The 24,623-nt window shown below is 37.9% G+C and overlaps 1 protein-coding gene across 4 annotated transcripts in view; it reads left to right on the top strand.

Annotated features, from left to right (window-relative positions):
• The first annotated feature begins 2,708 nt into the window (after positions 1–2,708).
• Positions 2,709–24,623, top strand: part of LOC121508376 (inactive rhomboid protein 2-like) — a 59,856-nt gene continuing 37,941 nt past the window's right edge. The window contains exons 1-3 of one of the 4 annotated variants that reach the window (XM_041785180.1): positions 2,715–2,840; positions 9,409–9,450; positions 17,312–17,380. The gene's annotated coding sequence lies outside the window, so the exon portion shown is untranslated. The other 3 variants (XM_041785178.1, XM_041785179.1, XM_041785181.1) reach the window with 3 other exon arrangements.

The raw sequence follows: 24,623 nt of genomic DNA on the forward strand, positions 1-24,623 counted from the left end.
ATGATTTTTTTTCTGCAGGTTATGGATTGTACAATGAAGCTGCATGTGCACTGTAAGTGTAAGTTAGTATTCTCCTTTCCTGCTGTGTGGGGTTAACATTTTATAAGGGTCAAAACCTCAGCCAACTTCATCATTTCTTCTTTAAAGTTTCTTATAAAATACATTTCAAACAACAAATAGACTAATTGTTAGAATACCTCATTATCGAATTTCAGCTGACCAATTATTGTACACAAACTGGATGATGTCTTTTCCAGATAAATACTTTCCTGTTTTTATTTTTTAAAAATCTATTATTAATTAACATAGAATGAAGTCATGTAAAATACATAGAGTTGTTATATTTTTCCGGCAGAGAAACCCAATCTAAATGTCTAAATTGTAGATGATAATAAAGTTTATTCTAAGATCTACTCTCTAAGATGTTCTGAAAGTAATAGCTGTGTGATGAAAAGGAGAGCTTTGAATCTGAAGCCTCATTGTGAACTGTAAACCTGATAATGGAAAATTAAATATGTGCCTAAGGATAATGTCCTTTTTATATCTAATTAAACTAATGGAGTTGTAATTTGACAATACTGAAACATTACTGTATTCGTGTGAATTTTAAACTGTTGATTTTTGTTTTAAGGGCACACTTATCATGATTTCATGACATAGCTGTATGACACCTTTGTGGAATATTTTGTTGAATGATGATTTTTTTAACATGATTAAATGTTTGTTAAATAATTTGAACTGTAAATTAAGTTAATAAAAAAATAATCAATGTGCATGCTTTTTATTAAATTTATATTAAAGCCTATTTTGGAAGCTTACTTGAAAAACAGTTTAGTCCCAATATCATTCATTACAACTTTAATAGCAGATGCAATCAAGGTGCTTTATGTACTCAGACAATGGATTTTTTTTTTTTTTTTTTACTTAGTTTTTGTTTAATTTCACTCTCATAAATGATATGTGCACCATTTAGTCAGTATATTTATACAATACTTTATAACTTTATTTATCCCCAAAGGGAAATTCATTTGTCTGGAGTCTCATCTGTTTATGGTGGAATTATATAGTCTTACTGCTGATGGTATGAAAGATCTATATCTTTCTGTCCTGCAGTGAAGAGAGAGGAGCCGTTCACCACCGTTTTTTTTTTTTTTTTTTTTTTTTTTTTTTTTTGTTAAGCATATTTGATTCAACTTTGAAAAGATTAAAACCATAATTTTATTTCTGTAAGTTATTTGGTATAACAGGGTGATACAAAACAATAAATCTAGTCAGCTACTATTATGTAGCCAAGGTTTGGCTACATAATCAAGTCAAAAAGGGATTTTTGGGCTTATATTGATTCAACAAAATTGAACTTGAATTCTAAAGTACAATTTACTCAATGATAGGGGTGGAAAGTAACCAATTTCATAGTAGTGTTTGTGGCTATTTTTACTTTTTTGAGTTCAGTGCTTCTACTTAAGTAAGTTTTAATGATAGACTCTGTACTTTTACTTGAGAACTATACTCTTGTACTTTTTCCAGCTCTGTTGACTACACAGTAGCCCACAGCAAAAGAACGATTCCACATAACATCCCAAAACAGCAAAAACTGGAGAATTTATGTCTGTTACATTTCTGAGTTCATTTTAACTCTCATTGTGTAATTTTAACTCCATTCAGAGTATTCAGTGTTAGTTATTTTACAGTGTTGATCCACCAGTGTTACTTTAACCCTTTGAAAACTAAACTGATTTCAGATCTGCTTACTTTGATGTCAAATCTGGAGGGACATGTGGGCAATGTTTAGATGTGTTTTGTTGTGTCTGGATGTTGTACAGTGGGGCTCTTTCGGTCATGCGTCTGATGGATTGTAGTTCTTTTAATTTAAGACACATTTGCACCATGAGTGAAGTTATCCACTGAGTTAGATCTTCAGCCTGTTACTATGGGTGGTCCTAAAGGACGTATAGTTTGTATTCTTCATCAGTATGAATTGCCTTGCTATGAGGGTGACTCTAATTTGTTGTGGCCAGAGGAGACCCAGCTTGCCATAGATTTTCAAGAGTAACTGCAACTCTGTCATATTGTAAAATGTTTCACCCTTTCAAAAGTGTAGTCTGAAGGTGTCTGTATTGGTACACACTACAAATAGTTAAAGTGCTTAATTTAACTATGTAAGAGTTTAATTAACACTGTCGATTTTGCTGTGTGTTTAACTTTGTCATAGAGGTGAGACTTTACCTGAAAAAAACAGGTTGGAGATATATTCTCTTGCTGTTCTTGCCACTAAGGAAATATTTTTGTTGTACAACTCCTCTGTTGCTACTCAGTGCTGTAGATTAAATTGTTTTTACTTTTACTTGTAGATTTATGGACCAATACTTTTACTTGAGTACAACAGTGGTGTACTTTCCACCTCTGGTTTTGTTTTGTTTTCCTCCGTAGTTACATGCTTATAATTATTATAAATCAGAGTTGACAGCGCGTACAATTAATACAATTGGTCCATTGTAGCCTATAAGTGGGACAGATAAGCCATACTTGCTGCTATTCGTCTTTATCGGCTTGAAGTCGTTAGAGGTTTTCTTTTTTAAATCTAGTTTTGACTGTGGCGGCTTCTGTAGTTTTCTCACACACGGCCGGCCGTTGTTGGGCGGGACTTGGCCCCGTCCCTCTGTGGGATGAATCGTTACGTTAGTTCCGCCCCCAGCTCGTCGGTGGAACTACGGTGAAGGATGTTGGAAGAGAGAAAGAGGGAAGTAGTGACACGCTTCGGGATAGCAAACTGCTGTATCGTAAGATATCGGGTAAAATAGTCTTCGAATGAATAAAAACCCTCTGACTTCCTCCTGCAGGTGAGTGTAATGGGATAGGTGGGTGCATGTTGACCGTTAGAACCGTTAAACGTTAACTTGAAAATCTTTGGCTCAAAGGCTATTGTCGACTTTGTAAAATTAAAAAGGATACAGATTTATTTTAAACAGAACATATTTTCTCACAAGTTTCGTTTGGCTAGAGCACGTGTACGAGGCTTTAAATACATTTAATTACATTTTGAAACATTACCTTACAACCTTGTTCATCTTCTGTCAGACAAGCCGATGAAAACATGCCTCGGCAAGCCCTTTGTTGCTCACCCCGCCGGGACAAATACCAATATTCATCTCAAATTTCCTTCTATAATCCCCTGACAGTCAATTATAGACACAATGTGTTCACCAGTTCATTTGATGGACGCTCCTTCTGTTTTAATTTTTTGGACATGGGTGTGTTTTGTTGACTAGCCTGTTAAAGAAGAAAATACTGTGGAGGCCAAAGGTTACCAACAGGAAGGGAGTGAACATTTTAACTTTTACTGTCAAAGTTATCCCCTCATCTTCTTTTAGGAGAAATTGATGTCTTAAACATAAAAATTGCAACACGTGTTTAAGCAAATTCATTAGCTACATTAATGGAGCTGCACCTTTTTTCTCACCTTTGTAAACAGGTTGGGATATGTAGGCTAGTGTTACTTTATTTTCTTGTTGTTTTCAGTTTCTGTGAATGTGCTGAATTAGGATAGGGGCAGTAGACTTGTGATTTAGGATACAGTAACTTCAGCGGCCAGTATTGTAATGGTCATGTTTTCTGGCACCACAGTCATGTACATACTTGCTCTAACATGTGATTAATGCTGAAATTAAGCTCAAAGCTTTGCAAAGGTTTTTGGTTTTGAAATAGCAGAAGGAGGTGTGGTCTGAATCAGCACTGCAATTGTTTTCACAATATAATTGTGAAAATTGTGCGACACGCTTTTGAAATATGCCCGCTTCTTCTTTTTTTTTTTTTAACATCTTGCTTTAGAAATAAGTGGAGGAGCAGTTAGACTGATAGAATAGATATAGAATAGGTAGATAGAAATTCATTTAGATTGTGTTACACCAGACATATTCATTATGGTGGCCAATGAAGGAACTAATCACACATTACAATTAAATACCCCTATGGGCCCTAAATAATTAATACACATGTACACGTGAGTCGCTACTCTTGGTTTTTCTTTACTTGAACAAGGGATTTGTGTCTACAGAAAGTTGCAGATATGATATATGCCCCAAAAATAAGTTACAATTTCATAAACTTAGCACAAAAAGTAATGAAACTTTGTGTTTGGTGGATTATTTATTTGTTGTAACAGTGCTTCTTGGCAATAAATCTTATACTGTGGGAAAGCCTGTTTATTTCCCTTTTAAATAGTGCCACACTTGTAATGAATGTTAATTTGTGTGATGAGTAGGTGGGCTGCGCCCATGAAAAATATCCCAAATATTCTCTGCCAATATCAAACAGCATATTTTGCTGTTGTTATTGACTCTTGTTTTGAGCTTCTGGTATCCCCAGGTGCTGACAATCAGGCGCCCAATAGTCATCATTGGAGGCAATCTCAATGCAGAGAGATATCAAGATGAGATTCTGCAGCCAGTGGCAATCCCACATCCATACCCAACTCTATCCTCCAAGATGACAATTTCCGTCCCCACAGAGTTTATCAGCGGCCATCTCCAGGATTTGGGAGGAGAGGCTGAAATGGCCTGCCAGCAGTCCTGACCTCAACCCAATTGAACATTTGTGGGATCAGCTTAGCTGTGCTGTTCATGCCAGAGTGACCAACACAACCTCATTGACTGACTTACTACAAATGCAGTTTGAAGAATGGGATGCCATCCCACAGTAGTGTGTGACCAGACTTGGAGAGGGACCTGGATGTAGCCAAGGACCTCTACCCCATACCGGAGGACAGAAAATCGCTGCCATATCTCTTCTTCTTATACCAGAAGTCACTTGAACTGAACTTTTTCTTCGTTTTTTCTTCATGCATCACCGCCACAGGCAGGTCCGTCACATAAGGAAATACAAGTAGACGAAATATATGTGAGTTTTCAGACTAACAAGCACAGCGATTACATAACATTAATTTTAATAAATCAAATTCAATTATCACTGAGCACAGACATAATATGCCCATATGCATTTTTGTATGCTTATTATTTCTTATTTCTTATCATTACCACACGCTGAATTATAATAATGAAACAAGAAAGGACAACTTGTGACAATCACATACTCCTCCAACAGTCGCACAGGCTCTGCTCCGTCTCAGACATGCATGCAACAACATCAGACTGATTTAATTCCTACAATAATGGTAATATAACACACTTTATTTAGATTTATCATCATTTAACTCCTATGTAGGGGTGTAACGAGACGCTTATCTCACAAGACAAGATTTGGGCCCATGAGACAAGATTTTACACTGTTTTAAAAATTTTGGAAAAAAAATACATGGGTGGAAAATACGTCCTTTACACAGCTGAAAGTCATAATTGCAAAGCATTCAGGTGTATTCAGAAATGTTTAAACTCCTATTTTACTGAATAAGCTATCAATGCTTACACACAGTTTGTCTTGTGTAACTCTGAGTCAAACTGTACATTTTAATGCTCTTCAAACCAGACCTTTCATTTTAATAGCCCACACATCTTTATTTTACTACACTATGCACTCATTGCTACAATTACAATAATAATGGGAAAAGCATTTAGATTATTTTGAAAGTACTTCAAAAAACTATTTACAACAGACTGAAATATAAAGAGCTGCATCAGTAAAATCAATCTATTTCTCATCCTCTTTAAAGACATCTATATTTAAAACACTCAAAGGAAATATTTTGTGTCAGTAACCTTTGCTGTAATTTACAGAAATAGCTTATTTATCATTTTTTGGTCTTTTTTCCTCATATGAGCTTTGACAGTGTTGGGTAGGGATGGGCGTTTGGAAGAAACCTGCCAACTTGAGCATCTATAATGTTAACGATCAATTAATTGATTAATCATTATGTATGTATGAAAATGTGTGTTTTTATGTAGATATATATATATATATATCTACATAAAAACACACACACACACATATATATATCAGCGTTTCTGCTAGACTTTTTTGTCCTCGGTCAAAATGGCCGACAGTCCTCAAGAATTACAGCCATTTAAAACAACTACCGGACATTTGCTTTAACACTATTTTGCTGCATTAATAGCAGCAAAATGCATAAATCTGATAATCTGTGATACAGAGATACATACAAGTCTGCGCCAAACGGGAGAGAGAGCACATTTTTATTTCCAGACCTGAACCAAAACCAAGACAGTAAAAACCAAGCCAACAGTAAACCTAAGTAATTATTACCCTGTTATTACAAACTGGTAGACACGAACACATGATTAAAACCCTAGAAATGACTGCACAACGACTTTCTCTTATCATTCTTTGTGTAAGTTTAAAGTATCAAAATAAAGCTGCAAGCTTTTCCTTACACACCCAGGCAGTCACACAATATACGCCCACGTTAAACTCATAAACAATAACAGTTAGCTTCACATCAGTACCGTTAGCCTGTTAGCACATTGGCTACTACCATAACTTAGCAGCTTACAACAGCCAAATACCATTGTCCAATGACAACAACTAAGCATCCAAACACATAACTCACCAGTGCTCTGTACACCATGTTAAAACTCTACATTTCAAATGAAAAATTAGTCTCACCGTCAGTTGCTAATATCAGTCTTTAATGATGATATAAATGTGACCTCTGCTAAAGCTGTAAATCCAACCACCCTGGTTTATTTGGACTAGTCCCGAAAAGACAAAAGCTCCACAGCTGATAGTACCGTCCAGTCCTCCTCTCATCAATGGCTTATCCAAGATTATTTCTGCTAATTATCCAGGACATCCCGAGCCTTAACAGCCAGCTATGTACGAGGAGGAGAGACAGAGCCGTCATTATCAGCTCCAGCGGTCTCTGTCGTTCTGCACGATGTGATTCTGTGTTGACTACAATCCAACTTTATCCGAGGATTGGTCATAGGTAGTTTATCGAAGTCCACTTCAACTCTTCTCAGTGAGGCCTCTCTCTCTCTGCTGCTGCATCGGTGTTTACGATGCTCAGCTATACAATTCCCTTTGTTTCAGGTTCTTTATTACCCGCAGCGATGACATACTCAAAATTCCTCCATACCGCTGATTATACTAAGCCTTTGGTTAACCAGGAAAACCTCACTTAGATTAAAATTCTGCTTTCCGAGAATGTTCTGGTCCAACTTTTCCAACATAGTCCCCAGCAGTACTGCGCATACTCAGAGAGAAGGCTTCGGTTTTACGTCATCTTGCATACATAATTAGCCATGTGCTTGCCGGCTGAGGAGATAAACAACTCCAGCATTGCAGGACAGTAGGTGTAGTAAGATCAGGCTACTTTTAGTTTATATTAACGCATTCTCGCAATTTATCTTCTAGGTTACACAAAATATAATCTGCAAGCATTCAGTATTTACTTATCTGGTCATTGGCATGTTTTCTGCCAGACATTTTGGCCAGTTATATTTTTATCTGCCAGACTCCCGCCCTTTTTACCGGCCAATGCCGGCTAACGGAAACTGATATATATATATATATATATATATATATATATATAACATTTCCATTTATAACAAAAATTGGTAACTAATGGGTGTGTTTCTCAATGATTCTCCAAACTGAAATAGTCTCACACCACGCTTTGTTTCGCTCTCTTCATTTTGCATTTCGGCAAATTTAGATAATGCATTGTGCTGCTCGAGTACTTCTCCTGTTTGCCCTCTCTCTCTCTCCTTAAGTTAAATCGCCCCCTGATGGGTAAGATGTCTTAGTGCTTTTGTTAAAACCCACTCACAATGTCATGATGGTAGATGTTGTGCAGAGTAAGATGTGTTTAGTCTCTTTATTAAATGCTAACATCAGATCGACTAAATTCCCCGTGATCGACCAAATTCTAAACGACCAATTAATCGATCATCAATTAATTTTTCCCATCCCTAGTGTTGGGCACGACGCAGAGATGAGTGGGAATGTTAATGTGAGTGCATTGGTGAGCCAGTGTGTGTCTCTGCTCTGTCTGCTGTCAGACAACAAACAGGGCGCTTTTAACTGGGGCTAGAACTCAAGTTTTTGGAGCTAACAGTAGACTCTATGGCGCTCAAGCAGAATTTATTTTGCTAAGTTTACAGCTGCAGTATACAACGGCCCGTTGTGCTACACATGTTAAGCTTCTAAGTGATAATATCACAGCCAACAGCTGATGGATATGTGACTGACAGACGGTGAGACGAGGAGACATGACGAAGCAGCAACTGAATCAAAGTTACAGAGTCTTAGATAACGGCACTATGAGCGAGTCTGCACCCATGAAGAACTAAATAAACCTTGTATTCTCCTCACAGAGCCTGCACAGGTTTCCAGCAGCAGCATTTTATTTCACACCGTTATTTCACACTGTCATTCTTCTTGTGATAAGGTGAATAGTATATAAAAAGAGCACTATTTGCTATTATTATGTAAATGCTCAGCCTTGTCTGCCGATGGTTCTTCAAAGCGGCCGCTCACAGTTTTGCAGAAAATAAATCATAAGAAAACATTTCTTCTACCTAAAATGACATCCACCATTAATGAGACCGTGTCTTCAGCTTGTGCAGCATACTCATTGCTTAACAATCTGCATGCCGACTTGTATCCCTCTGTGACTTACAAAGACACCTCCAGCAGCCTCTCAGTGCGCTATCAGCACGGAGGCCGATGCGCTTTCACTTATCTATGGTGTCGAAGTCAGTGATAGAGCCCACTGGCTGCAAGATTTTTTAAAAGATTAAATAACCTCCTTGATAGTCCATGTGTGCAAAATTGAAAAGGTCTATGCATCTGTCTGTGTGCGTGTCCACAAACGCAGGTTCACCCTCATTATTCCAGTCTGTAAAAATGACAGACAGCCTTCAAAATTCTCGGACAACCTTCAAAAAAATCTGTCAGTGACGGAGAATATTCGGTTAACGCGACTTCTGATATATATATATATATATTTTTAAAAAAAAATCAATACATATATGAAACTGTGTTATATATATACACAGTTATTTTATTTTAAATCATGGAGTACATTTTTTCACTTAACTGAGAAAATACAAGAAAGCGGATTCGGCTTTTATGTTTCACTATCAGTTATTATTTTAATATGGATCATTTATTGTAAATAATTAATCCAAATCCATGTAATTCCGTTGTTTGAGCTATTTATTCCGAAAACTTACACAATCCTTGGCTACTGTATTGAATGACGTAGCTGTCTTGCCTCTGGCAACATGGCGGCGACATCAACCTCCAGCCAGCCAGCCAGCCAGACCATCTACCGTTGCATATTATATCTGTGCTCAGTGATACTTGAATTCGGATCATCAATCAATTTATTAAAGTTATGTAATCGCTGTGCTTGTTAGTCTGAAAACTCACAAATTTTTTTGTCTACCTGTATTTCCTTATGTGGTGGACCTACCTGTGGTGGCGATGCAGGAAGATAAAGACGAAGAAGACGTTCAGTTCAAGTGACTTCCGGTATGAGAAGATGAGCTATGGCGGCGATTTTCTGACTTCCAGTATGGGGTAGAGGTCCTTGGCTTCATCCAGGTACTCTTGCAGGCTGGTAATCAGCATCAAGAGGAGATGCCAGGCTGCTGTGGCTGTGTATGGTTTTTCCATATGCTACTGAGACTCCTTTTGGTTAAATGAATACATTTTTAAATTGCCAGTATATTTTGTTTCTTCATACTTTAATCATCCAAACACCAAAAAAGAGTCAATGGCAGAATAAGCTGTTTGGAATTGGCAGAGAAGATCTGGCAAATTTTTTGTGGTCACAACCCACATACTCAGCTCTGCTGCTCATCTTGCTCATCTGCTAAACTCAAATTTCTGTGCTTTTTCTACAAAGTTTTTTTTTTTTTTTTTGATACAGTGCAAAAAGTAGCTGTGATATTTTTCTGTAGTGGATACATTTAGGAAAACCACAGAGATCCTGAGTAGAATAATCTTACTTGAAGTTCAGTAACAACATGCGACTCATGCGACACTTGTAATTATCACAGTCTGTGTTGTATCATAATGCCTAAATGTGCAGTCTGCCAAGCAGTTAAAATCGGCCTCTAATAACCCATAGATTAATTTTCAGCTTGTAAAATAATAATCGATGGTTAATTTAGTGTTTTTTTTTGGGATGTATGCAGTATCTCAAAACCTGAATTCACTGGTGTAAACTTTAATTTATTTGGCAACTTCACACTATTGTGAGACACAGATTATTGCCTCCGCCAAGGAGGTTATGTGATCAGGTCGGTTTGTTGGTTAGTTTGTTAGTTAGTTTGTTAGCAACATAACTCAAAAAGTTGTGGGCAGATTTTCATGAAATTTTCAGGAAGTGTCAGAAATGGCATAAGGAAGAACTCATTACATTTGGGGAGTGATCGGAGTCACCGTCTGGATCCAGTATTTTTTTAAGGATTCTGTACTATTGGGAGATAGGGCTTTTGGCAGGGCTCTGCGCTGTTACCACTTTACACCAGGAGATGGCGGACATGAGTAACTTCAATCCCAGCAGCATTTTGGCTTTGTTTCATTCAAAGTTGTGAAGTTTATAGAGTTTGAAAGATGCACGCCCAGTCAAGGAGATGAGTCGGAGCGTAACAGAGAGAAAGACAGCAAATTGTAGCAAGAATACTCACGATGCTGGGAGGAATAGAGGAATATTCACCCTTTGCCATGACTTCTAGTCATCCAGTGAGACCATGGGTGAGACTGTCAGTGCATCTGTTGGCACCAGCAGGCAATGCTTCCGCCATGACAGTCCACCTGCTGCGAAGCCAGTGCTTTGTCTCACTGTGTTTCCACCCCACCGGGGAGGGAGTAATCAGCGAATGCCATGGTGGGGGGCACATGGGGACGGATCCAGGAATTTATTACAGGATTCTTCACTATTGGGAGCTAGGGCTAATGGTGGAGGTCTGCGCTCTCTGAGTGTTTTTCTAGTTGTATTATACTGTTAATTTAACTTCAACAAATATCAGGCTACATACAGTGCTTAACAAATTTATTAGACCACCTGTCATATTTGTCTCAGAGACCATCCAGCATCATGAAGTGCTTTAATACGGACTCTTTCATTTTCAGTGAGCTCTCCACGTTTCTAACTGGAATGAGGAATTTCAAACTGAATTCACCTTTTATACCCAAATTTGAACCAGCTCACTGGGCTTCTCTGAGAAGTCAGAAATGAATCAAGCATAACATTCAACCACTAAAACTCATTTTTCTCTTCAGGAATGCAAGTAAATAACTAGAACTTGACATATTAATCAAGAAATAATAATGTGCTTTACTATTTTTTTCAGTTTTTTTTTGTAAATCAGTAAATTTGAAATTTCGTGGATAAAAAAAATAATAATTATATTTTAGCATTAAAAATATCGTTTGGGTTAAAGGGCTTCTACATATTGGTGTATAAACCATTGCAGAAATATAAAAAATGATTTTGGTAATTACCAATGCTGTTTAGGACAGTTGTGGCATAAACCTTACTTTGGGTGGTGGTCTAACAAATTTGTTAATTACTGTATATTTTGCGTAGCAGCAAGCACTTGACCCTTGTTAATCATACTTGAAGCTAAGCTATTTCAATGTTCCCCATCAGTGCAAAACTTTTTTTACTCCAACAGGCAGTGCCCTGTTAAGATTTACCTTTGATCATCTGTACATGCATGCTGAACATGTTTACAAGAGGAAGCCGTGAATAACAGTATCACAGCATGAGGTTTCCCATTGAGGTCTGTATGCTTCTAATGCTAACTTTCTGCAGATGCTGAAGCAATTTAGAAAAGATTTAAATGCACAGCAGAAAGCAAGTTTGGTTGTTTAACAAGCCACCACAGTAACAGCTGCATTTGCATGCTTGAACTGGTATGTTTTTTAGCCACAAGTGCACCTGTCACTGAGTTAACGGACTGTGTCAGGGGAAGCTGTGACACAGCACAAATGAGAAAATTTACATCCAGGATAGTTAAGGAAACATGAGTTCAGCCGAAAGGTCAAATATGTCATTAGAATCAGAAAGTAAGCACTGTGTGCAGTGTTGTGTTCATGTTTCCAGAATGATATTTTGTCAGTTATTAAGCAGGTTTTAAATGCTGTTTTTTAAATTTTTTTCCCACACAGTCCTCATGGTACTTAATGGATTTCTCAACAGCTTTCCTGTAAACCATTGTTTAAGAGATTGATCACTCTTTTGATAGAAGTTATGAGTGCTATATAACAGATAATGCATCTATTCTGAGGTTTCACATCAGTCAACATGTTACCTCAGTCCATTTGATCTGACATGATTTTCTGAGTAATGTTCTGATAAATTCATTGCTATTGAGCCACAAGGCTCTGCCTCCTGCATTCAGCACCCCCTAAACTGTTGTTAGATCACAGTCAGATCGTGTTGTCTCTTTCTTCTGGGTGCTTTCATTCCATGATCTTATCTGGTGTTTCTGGTATACTATAACAGGCCCAGATAAACACTTCATTTTTTCCCTCCATGAAACTAGCCCAGTTCAGTTACAGGAGCTGCTCACCAGGCTTTGGAATTCTTTTCCATACTCCCATGCCAAACTCCATTCACAGAGCATGATACGTGATCCCAAAATATTTGGACAACCCGGAAATGCTTTCAAACCCAGACTCATTAACCTTAAAAGGCTTTCTGTGGACACTCTAGTTGTGTGCATGGATCATTTATTTACTGTGGCTCAGAAACAGATAATCTTTTATTTTTCTTAAAAGAACGACGAGAGGACCAAATGTCTACTCACATTCTGTCTGGCACCTCAGTCAGTTTGTGACAGTGAGTGAGAGTACACACTGCTTTGTCTTTATCTAACAGCCAAGCTGGCCCAGCCAGCCAGCATTTCTGTTTTAAAACTCTCAGAAGTTAACACATTGCAACATTCACACATGAAAACACACTTGTTGCGCCAGTGGCCAAGGGAGAAGCATGTTGGAGTAGCTATTTTTATGTACCAACACACTATGTAGATAGTTATCTAGGTCACATTGTGAGGAGCATGGCTGAGGTAGCCAAAGTACCTTCTAGCTTGCATGCTCTGCAGGTTTAGGCATGTACACTCTTGGATAGTGTTGCAACGTAAAACTGTCTCAGGAATGGTGAGGATGAAGTCAAGGTGCCTTCAAACAAGATGCCTCAATAATGAACTTGAATTACTGTCTGCTAACGGCTTTAAGATGGAACTATTGATTTGTTTGAGGCACAGAAGTGCTTTTGTCAGCCAAAGAGGGGTAATTGGATATGTAAAGAACCAAGGTTTTGTTTAGAGAGTCATCTCCTGCTTGAAGAGATATTGTGGTTGTAAGTGAAGAATGAGGGGGCAGTTTCGATTGTTGCTCTGGCTATTGAAAAAGCGCACAAATACACCAGAAAAAGTCACACTCTGTCCTACCTACGCATCTCCTGCTGGCGTAAAGACTCTGTTCAGTCATGATCAGTGTTGGACCCTCCCTGAACACATTAAAGCAGTACGGACAGACCAAAGCAAGCATTTGAAAGTGTTTCTATGAGATTTATCATGATGTTGTTTCACTGCTACCATCAAAGGCTTTGTTTGTCTTAAAAAGGTCTCGTTAAAACAGAGCACTCCTCTTCACTCTCAGGGCGCTGTGCCAGCTGGCTGCTGGCCGAGCACTGTGGAGCTCCCTCACACTGACTCCTTTATGGTCTGTCATTTACAGCATGCAGCTCCTACAACAGCTCAGTCTGTTCACGCTTCATTAGGAAAATTCGGCTTTTTAGCAATTAATCCTTTATTGCAGCATTTTCTTTTGTGTGGATAATGCCATGACTATGAATTTTGGTTTGTCTGATTGAATATCTGGAAAGTGAAACTTTTTTTTTTTAAGGAGTCAAAACCCTGCAGCACTTACAGCTTATTGTTAGCTGCAGTCAAGCACTACTCTCACAAAGGGACTTACATTTTCTGTCAAATAAGGTGACAATGTGTTTTTAAATCCAAACTGTAATCATAAGTAGAATCAAAGATTCAAAAAACAAGAATTCTATTTTTAAAAAATTTGCTCAATAACTGTAATAAGTCCCGCTATCCAGCCGTCACCACTGTGACAGCACCATCCCTTTTAGATTTATTGTCTAACAGTAATGTCGTAATGTCTTCTGCCTCATATCTTTTTACACTCAGCAGCTCTTACCCACTTTAACCCAGATTAGTGAACTGTTGTCTGGCGGGTTTGTCGACAACAGAGTTGACCTTAAAGTAGCAAAGTGCCTTGTGTTATTAACACTCTACTGAGTCACACATACTGAGCTGCTGAAACCTAAACCTTAGTCATTAGGGCCCGAGGACTGACCTAGGGTCGGTAAGGACCCAGATGTATTTAAAGTGTAAGTAACCCCGAACTCAAAGCTTGCTCTGCCCACTTCAGTAATTCAAAAAATGCACAGAAAGTGAGCAGTTTGGCACTGAAAGGAGGGAGGGGAAATAGAAGTTTTCTAGATGAGGTGGGAGTGACAGTGACGTCCCTTTGCCAGAGAGTCAGGCAGCACTGCTGCCTCAGAGCGATCTTTTGAGGTGGAGGATTTTTCCCCTCCAGAGTCCCCTGAAGCAGGCTGTGGAGTGGTGGTGGAGCGTGGTGGTTCAGAGCACTACCTGTTCAGACTGTTGGCTCCAGCATTGGCATTACTAAAGCCAAAGGTCTCAGAGCCAAAGCAGTGCAGGTGCAAGAGAGGATAGGAGTGGCCTCTGATGGTAAAGTCAGTTAGAGGCGGTAACATTCTACCTTTTATATAGCGTTTATTACATAGAAACCTACCAATGGCAGGATTCTATGTCACTTAAGCCCCACCTTTTCAGAAAAGATTTTTTAAAGCAGATGTCTGTTTGAGCATAATTAAAAGCCGTAAAATGAAGATTTTTATCAGTTTGGTGCAAATGTCAGAAATAACACCAGCATTGATGTGTTTAATCATAGTTCAATCAGAAACTTCAGTGTAAAGCTGGAAAAAAATGTTAAAGTGTTCACTACTTCTTTAGTTTGTTGAAAAATTTGCTGCAATATAAGGACTGTTTTGGGGGTCTTAATATATGTAAAAAGTCCCTTTTTTTCTTTAAAAATTGTCCTGCGGAAATAGCTATCTGGTGGTGGGATGGTATAAGCCCTTCACACGGTCGCCTCTGGGGGGCGCCAAAATGAACTAGGGCCATGGGTAAGACCTACATGCATGAAAGTCAATGTACATATGTATCATGATAAGACAAAAAAAAAAAAATTACATAATGACCATCCTCTAAAACATACAGGAAATGTACTGCAAGCAGCGAAATATCAAATTTTGATGTTTTTTGGCCTTTTCCACTAAGGGACACTTAGCACATTTTAGCAAACTTGTCTGAGGGATTTCAGCTGATTGACTCCAGGATTTTTTACTCAAACTAGACAATGTTAAGTAACAAACTTAGACTTAGTTTTTGTCTATTTTTTTTACAGTGTATTTAAACCAGTATTGCCTTGTAACTTTTAAGTGTTTATTTCAATCATCACCAAACATCACAAGGATAATCACACATTGGTCCTGGATACATCCATGCATCAATATGATTTGTCACAGCACCCCCTTCTGTCAGTGGAACATTCGCTCCACTGATTTTTGATACGTGTTTTTTGTGTGTTGCCATAAAAAAATCAGCCCCGGCACACCAGTCAACCTAGACTTATGAGTCTTGATGAGCATATAGGTCATCATCAGACCTACAAAAATGCCTCTTGGACCCATGCCCAAATCCCAACAGGAAGTCCACCAATCCTCATCGCAATTTCACAGTTTTTTAAGGTGCCAGCCAAATGACTTTGACATGTTCTAACTTTTTAAAAACTCTATTCTATATTCTTCAACATTCTCTGGCAAGACAACAGTGTCACACTGAAAATGCCTACGTACAAAAACATCATCATAGCGCTAATATCTGCATCTAAAGTCTCATTCAAGAAATACAGATACTGCTGTTCACTAGATCTTTCTATTGCAGCTAATACCTGCTCTGCTTATTCAGATAGATGTGCTTTATGTTATGTTATTAAACTTATCAAATGATTTCACATCTGTTGTAACCTGTTTACTAGCCTGCAGATAAGACTTGTACATTTATGTACGAAACACTGTCCCTAAAAAATAAACTGTATTAGAACTTGTATCAGATTTGACATACTGATTGTGTTTACATGCACACTAATAATCTGATTATCATCTAATTTCTGGATTACTCAAGAAGTCATTTAAGTGCATAATCCAATAATCTTTATCAGATAAAAGTCATAATTGGATCATGAAAATTCAGATTAACACACCTATCTTTTTGCCCAATAATCTGATTATTCAGTGCATGCAAAGAGTTTAGCCTGGTTTCTTCCACTGAAATTGAAACACTGACACTGGAAGCCCCTAAGCACAATTCTTTCTCTGAGTGCATATCCAGCATGCACAGAGTTTTGGTGGGAATGTATGAAAAATGGCGCCGAGACCAAAAGAAGATGCTTGTAGATTATAAACTTACCTCCTTCTCTTGGTCAGAGAGTAGGACTGCTTGATTATGACAAAAAACATTATCACGATTATTCTAGTTCATGCAGAGATCATGATTCTCACACATTACTAATTGATTTTTCGAAATTTACATCACACATATCTGCATATATATAACTTAAACAGGCATAACTTTTTAAAACAAGCCACTATTTAAAACACATGAGTGAAAAACATAAATGTTTTAAAATTCTGATAATAATTTTTTTAAATGAACAAAAAGTTACTTTTGTGACCAGAATATTCCAACAAGCACAAAAACATTTGACAAAATGAACACAGCATGACTTGTGACTTTTTGTAAGAACAAGGCATTTGCAATGACCCACGGTGTCAACAAAGAGCCCCACACAAAGAATAGCTCTTCAGTTGTCCATACTACTACGTTAACAGTAAACAGTCTGTGTGAGGAGAACGTGAACATTTTAACTACCATCATTTTTCAACTGTTAATCCTTTTATCAGTGTCATCCATGAAGTAATTACTGGTGCACATTTCCACTCATGTATCCGCCTCTCCACATAACATCATTATTTCTGATTACATTTGTTCTATGAGTCTCTGACTCATTGTATGTGTAAAGATGTACTTGGACAGATTTAACTGTGTATGAACAGAGGGACTCTTTTACAAACTGTACAGTTTGAGCAATATTTAAATAATGAAGGGTACTGAGTTTTTTAAATGCTTGTAGATGTTGGCATTCATATTAATGGGGTTTGAACAGCTCTCATTGTTTATTAAAGGTTATACTTGTTTTTGTATCTTGTCAGGGTCTCTGAGGGAATGTCTGCATAACGTTGGTGGATACAAAGAAGAAGTGATGAGGAAGCTCTCTAAAGGTCAGTTCCTCTTTTAGCCTCCAGGAGTTTCAGAAACTGCCTATAAACATCTGACCACAACAACAAAAACTTTATCTGTTGTACACATGCACAGGAAGATGATACACTCAATTGTGATGCTATTCTTAAAAGACAAAGTCATTGTTGAATTGTGCTGGAAAACAGGACAGTATTTCATCTGTGAGGGTTAGTTCACAATTACTGTAATCTAAGGAAGTGTGATGAAGCAAATTCTCAAGTGTCTAAAACAAAAGTAGGATGTTGTGAAATAAGGTCTAGATCTCAATTGTCACACATTTATGCAAAGTGTGAGGAACACCGCAATGTAAAGCAAGGTGGTGACCAGGCTCAGAGTCATTATGACTTTCATAATGTTAGATGATATAAAACCAACCTTTTCAAAGGAAGTAGCCAGATTTGGAAGAAGGACCCCAGTTATTGATTCATGTCATGTTTGTTTGATTGAGAGAACATCTGAGATGCGGAACCACTGGAGACTTATGTTTTCTTTCTAATAGAAATCTATTCATGTTAGTATTTGATCACATAGACATCCATGCCTTTGCAATAGAGGCTGAGCACTGAATGCATATTGTATTGATCAAACAATAGTTCCTGTGCTGGTATAGGGTACAGTGTGAAGAAATTATAGGGTAACCCCTTCACAAGTATTTCAGGAATATAATATACCGCAAACTGTTTTGATACTAGACATGTCTGTATTAAAACTTTGCTAAAATTCTAGTAAAAAATAAACCATATCAATACCTGTTTAAATAGAACAGCAGTAGTTTTGGTAGTCTTGGGCAGCCAGTATTGGGAAATTTCTTGTTTTTATTTGACAGAACTTGTAGACAAACTGCCACACACTGTCTAAACTAGTCAGCTCCCTCTCTCTGCAGTTCCACACCTCCTTGCTTGTAACTCTTTTCAGAGTTCCTCTTGTTGCTTGTAAAGTGACATCTTTATCCTGCGCTCATGTTTACAGCTCCGTTGTCTGGTAAGTGACAGGAACCTTGTGGTCACATTTGTAGATGTTGTGGGCTGAAGTAAGATTGAAAAGTCCCTTGACTAATACAAGATGCTCAGACAAGTCACGTAAATGTTTAAAATAGAAGAGAAGAGAAAAAAGCTTAAAGTGGGGGTATTATGCCTTTTTTCAAGGCTCTACACCATCTCTCTGATACACACGTAGTAGCTTTACATGGTTTACAGCTCAAAAAACTCCTCATGTTTCTCACACTGGCATCCTGAAAAGCCCTTATTTTAACCTCCATCTGAAACACTTCGTTTTCGCTGCTGTCTCTTTAACTCCCCCTGCTCCACGGACCTGCTTTCCTCCGATTGGCCAATTTTCCGGAGGCTGGCTGGCAACAGGACTTAATGTTTTGTGTCCACCCCCTCCGATGTGGCTATGTTGCCAGGCTAGTACTTGTAAACTTTGAATGAACCGGTCCGAATGAGTAAATTATGGCGAATTTTGATATGTGTTAGACCCAGAGGAAAAAAAACAATAAAATTATTTTGTTTTACAGTTAAAACTATACAAACTATACACCCACATTTGTGTCATTATTATGTAGCATAACATGGAAAGAGCCCTTTGTTTACATTCAGTTCTAATGAAGAGGTTAAACATCCTCACTAATCTCAACCAAAGTCCAAATGCATTTTGGCTCAAGTCTTAAATCACCATCAGCTGCATGACTGAGAACCTTCACAGGCGCCCTTGTTTACACCTTTTTTTAAGTGTTGTCACCACTTCATGCAGCGTGTGTGAGCCTGAGCAGTGTGAGTCCACTGCTGCTTAGATTGAGAGTGGATGAAAATGAAACTTGATATCTTGCCCACACCCCTACATGCCGATCACAAATGGCACTATATGATAAGAACTATTTGTCCTGCTAGCACAGCCATGTGTCTAGAAATACACAGCTGAATTTATGCAGGAAGCCGGTGTCCAGATAAACGGGAGAAAACACTGCCTATAGAACAATATAAATACATGGACAAATACACAGCCTTGTCTCAAGGGAAGAGACTGAACCATGGTGATACACACACACCTAACATACAGCGTGTGCATAGAGAAACAGGCAGGAACACACCAAACTCAAAGGGGTAGAGGTAACAAACACACAAACACAGTGCAGTCTGACGGTTGACTCAGCTGAGAAGCTGTTTTAGAGGTGTAGATGGTCTGAAGTGGTGCTTTCCATGTCATGTGATGACATCAACTGTGAATGATGTCACTGTGAAAATGCCGTTTCCTTGCTCTGACATGTGACTCTTTGGTATCCATGACCGCAGTCAGTGAGCTGACAGAGTTGAATACCCGCCATGGAGGATGGTAATCTCACATTGAATTGACCCATTTCCCACCCATGCCTCCCAACCCCCCCACCTACTTTTTTGAAATACTTTTTTAGTGATGCACTTTTAATTTAATCGCAATCGTGATGTCAGGCTATGCAATTACATGGTTGCATAATCGACTGCAATTGTTTTTGTATTAAGAAGTGCTTGAGAGGTTCACAAGATGATGAAAACAGAAAGTCTTTTAAGTTTACAGTAGTGAGACTGTTGCACTTTGTAGAAGTACCTTTATTTTTAAAATCAGAAAACATTCTATATTTATATGTTTCAAGTTGATAAATACACATTTCAAAACTATAATTATTCTCTGCATTTCTTTGATAACCAAGCAAGTAGACTCATGATACCAATTTGTATTATATAACAACTGCAATAGTAAACCACAACGTTGTCCAGTGGAATCACAGTTTGACCTTATCAGATCCTGTAGCACTACACTTTTTCTTGTCTTCCCTGAAATAGAAAGTGAAAAATAAGAAGAGAGAAGAGATAAGCACATGGAACATGACAGACTTGATGTTATGTCCAAAAACCCATCTGTTACATTCCAAACATAGATTTCACATCATTAGATGTGGTAAATATTGTTAGAAGATGAGACCGAGTGCACAGATGGTTAATGATTAGCAGATCCATGTTCAATGTTAAGCAAACATGCCCTTATGCTGCTGCTCATTGCAAACATCACCAGATTTAATGGGGGAAAAGTAATGGTATGGATCAATGAAAATAATTGACCTGGCACTAAGCCCGCCCCCTTAGCTCACTCAACAAACAATCAACAAGCTGCCCAAGTAAATGTAGCCAAGTAACCTTTGGCTACAGTTAACACTGATGTCAAAGAGCAAAAATACTAAGCTACAGAGATTACATGAGTCTACATTACAAAACAGAAATTAGCCGTGATGTGTTAGCTGTGATTATCCTGCTTATTATAATGTTACATAACAAATTTTACTGTAAGGAAATGTTAAGCATGATGTTACAGACAAAATTTATGAGCTTATATGTACCTTTCACTGCTCAGAAAAAATGACATGAAGTAGAAATTTTTTTTGATCTTGATTATGTTAAGCTGGCTGTGGTCTTCCTCAAAGCTTTAACCAAACAAGACATTTACTGAGTTTAGGGAACAGTATACATTTTTCTTCTGTATTCTCAAGCATCTTAGTAAACCTTGTATCAGTGTTGCATTTACTTCATGCACAACTTTTGACTATTTTTACAAGTTACGACTTTGAAAATGTCCATAAACTGATGGATAATTATAATTTCTATTGCCTTTCTATAGAGATCTACAAGCCGCTGTCCAGGTTCATTTTGTAGCTGCAAGAAAAGGCGATTGACTTGTACTGTTGGAGAGTGGGTACTTATTCTGCTGACACAAGAAACAACACAGTTACACAGTTGCAGCAGGAATACAGGAAGTGATGCCATGGTCTCACTGTGTCAGCGGCGCCCATTCTTCATTGTTGATTTCTGGATTTCTGATATTTGTAGGACATCTAGCCAATCAGACAGCATTTTGGAAAAGACACTATGTGAGACCGACACTATGTGAGGAAGACACACCTCCGCCAAAGCCAAAGTAGACCATTTTTTGATTAATTAATTTAATTGATCATCTGTAAAATAAAATGTCAATACAGATAATCTGCCAAATTCAAGATAAGAACCTCAATAACTAGGCCGATGATTTGTGGACCCTTAATATATTTACACTGCTTGATAAGTTTATTAGACCACCAACCAAAGTAAGGTTTGTGCCACAGCTGCCCTAAATTAACAGCATTGGTCATTACCTAAATCATTTTAATGTTTCTGCAATGGTTTATACACCAATATGTAGAAGCTCTTTAACCCAAATGATATTTTTAATGCTAAAATATAATTATTATTGTTATCCATGAATTTTCAAATTTACTGATTTACAAAAAAACTGAAAAAATAGTAACGCACATTGTAGTAGGTTTTCCAATAAAACCTTCCACAGGAGCTTATGACTGATGCATGTTTCCAAAAAAGTGTGTCCTCCACTAAAGTTCGTCTTCTCAACATTTATTGAACAGAAAATACAAAAAAATAGAAGACACGTTTTCCATCCAGACACAGCTTTAAATATGTACAAAAACCTAAACAGTCCAAACAGGGTCAGAAAAACCGTGAGCTCCTCTTGGCTCTCAGGCCGTCTGCCCACACAGTACCTAGCATCACAGATCACCGCACTTTCTTAAAGCGACAGGCTCCTATTTTTATCCTTAGCTTTTATGAGTACATTAACTTGAAATAACCAAATAATGTGGCTGTGTAAATTATAATAATGCAAATGTTACTAAATTAAGCATGTAAAAACTTTTTAAATGCCATAAAATCATAACTAATTAATAGCTGAACTGAAATGGTCATCAGTTAACACAAACTATGCATACCGCACCTATACACATTATTATTTCTTGATTAATATGTCAAATTATAGTTATTTACTTGCATTCCTGAACAGAAAAATTTGTTTTAGTGGTTGAATGTTATGCTTGATTCATTTCTGACTTCTCAGAGAAGCCCAGTGAGCTGGTTGAAATTTGGGTATAAAAAGATGAATTCAGTTTGAAATTCCTCATTCCTGTTCAAAATGGTAAAACGTGGAGAGCTCACTGAAAATGAAAGAGTCCGCATTAAAGCACTTCATGATGCTGGATGGTCTCTGAGACAAATATGACAGGTGGTCTAATAAATTTGTTCAGCACTGTATATACATTTTGTTTATTGTACCAAATATTAACTCTCTCTTGCACAGGACTTGATCTATTATTGTAATCAATTCTTTAAATTAACAGCAGGTTTGGTTGGTGGTTCCCTGAGACAATACTGAAAAATAACTTAAATAAAACATTAAAAATACAAATAAAAAAGAACTTGCTGTATGTCAACCCTAAAGTTGTAAGAATGTACTTTAGAGTTAAATGAATAAGGATGACCTTTTCTAAAGTTGCTCAATTGACTGAATTCATGTCCATCCTGTTTGTCAGGGGTTCCAAACTTAATTTACTGAAGAGAACTGGTCTTTGGGGACCACTAAGACACTCCTCTCTTTTTGAAAGTATATTTCAGCATATACACTGTAAGGCTGAGCATCATGCCTCTGTTTACCTGGTAGTGCTCTTCCTTCTCAGTTGGTAGATTAATTCCAGGAAAGCTTGTATTGCGAAAAGGGATAGATTTTGGTGTTAAGAAGATGTATTGTCTGCATTCTGAAATTTTTAATAAATTAATGAGTTACTGATTTGAGTTCAAATAGGTTACGTACAGAAAGAATCTGGACTTGTGCAGTAAAGATCACTGCACATCTATTTAAATTTACATCCTGAAAAGTTTTCCCTGTCTTGTTAGCTCCCCTCTGCATATTTCTAGTAGTGTTTTTATCTCTGTTCTCTCCCCCTGGTGAAATTAGATTTGCAGCACATTCCTCATTAGTTTTCCTTTGTGGATCATAACATGTGCCTGTCTGCATTGATAGTCTGGTCAGCAGCAGTCCCTCTGCCTCTTGAGCGCTCTGTCCATTAGCCAAATTCCCCCCTATTTCATTATGTAACAGGACGGGTTTCAGTCTTCCAGCCTGTACCCACAACTCTTCTAAACCACAGGCCTGATTGCCAGAAGTCTCCTCTTCGTCTCCTGAGATCTCAATCAGGCTTTCTGCCCAAGCTTTAAATATTTATCTCTTCTAATTGAAAACACTGTTAGTAGAATTGAAAGGTGCACCCCTATCAGCTTACATGTAGATTAGAAAAGGCATGTTTTTGAGGGGTTTGGATGCAGACTGTGTAAAGCCTGCCTAACTGTACTCTTGCTCTGTAGTGGAAAGTAGGCTATTGACTGAGTTGGTGTCAGATTTCCTGCTGCTGCTGCTTTTCGTGCCTCAGACACCAAGGGCCTTGCATTGATTTTATAAACCACAGCTCCTGGACAACTTCAAGACTTTCAGGACCACAGTCACATAATGGATGTGTTGGCCGAGGCTCGTGACATTACAGTTTGATGTTTTTGGTTTGTCTGGAAATTTTCCATGTAATGCTACGGGACATTCTGAGCTCCAGAAATAGACTGGCTGGTTTCCCTGCTGTTTACTGTGATCAGTAGACACTAGCAGATGGAGATAAGTAATGTTGACAGTATAATTTTGTCCTTCAGTGGATAGGTAATGGGTTTTTATTACATTAAATCCTCTGACACGGCTGTTGATGTGATACTGATTTATATGTTATTTGTGTTTCAAGGTGGGCACATGTGTTGTTGTAAACATTGAATTTTTGACATCATGATCTCAATATGACTCATAATTCAGAGCAACTTCTAAGCAGATCAGGCTCTGACATGATCTTTTTACTAATCAGTACATGGAGTAAGGCTGGTGTTTTACCACCTGGAGCAGCAAGCTGATCAGAGGGCGCTATTGATCCCTGTCATCTGATGCCATCGGGTGTCACTCAGCTTGCTTTTCATTAGTGGTTCAAGAGAGTGCATCACGTGCTGTAGAATTGATTTATGATTTATTTAGCTGTCAAACCAATACACTTGAATTTATTTCACATTTGAAGTTGAACGTGGCATAAGTCTGAGGCTTATTATGCAGCGCTTCTGAAGATGATACTATACCTGGGTGTTAGGAGTGGCAGAGAGGGTTATTCCACCTCATTTTTATTTGTTTTATGTGTCTCTACTCTTTTGACAGTATTCATCAGCAGTTCTCTGTATTAGGGCACTTAAATAACATCACTTGCCTTTTGAAATACCTCACTTGATCTTCTGACATACCAGTGAATGCCTCTCTCTTGCCCATGGATAGTAATTATTGTAGACATTTTAAAAA

Source organism: Cheilinus undulatus, linkage group 4, assembly GCF_018320785.1.
Source record: "Cheilinus undulatus linkage group 4, ASM1832078v1, whole genome shotgun sequence".
NCBI classification, from domain to species: domain Eukaryota; kingdom Metazoa; phylum Chordata; class Actinopteri; order Labriformes; family Labridae; genus Cheilinus; species Cheilinus undulatus.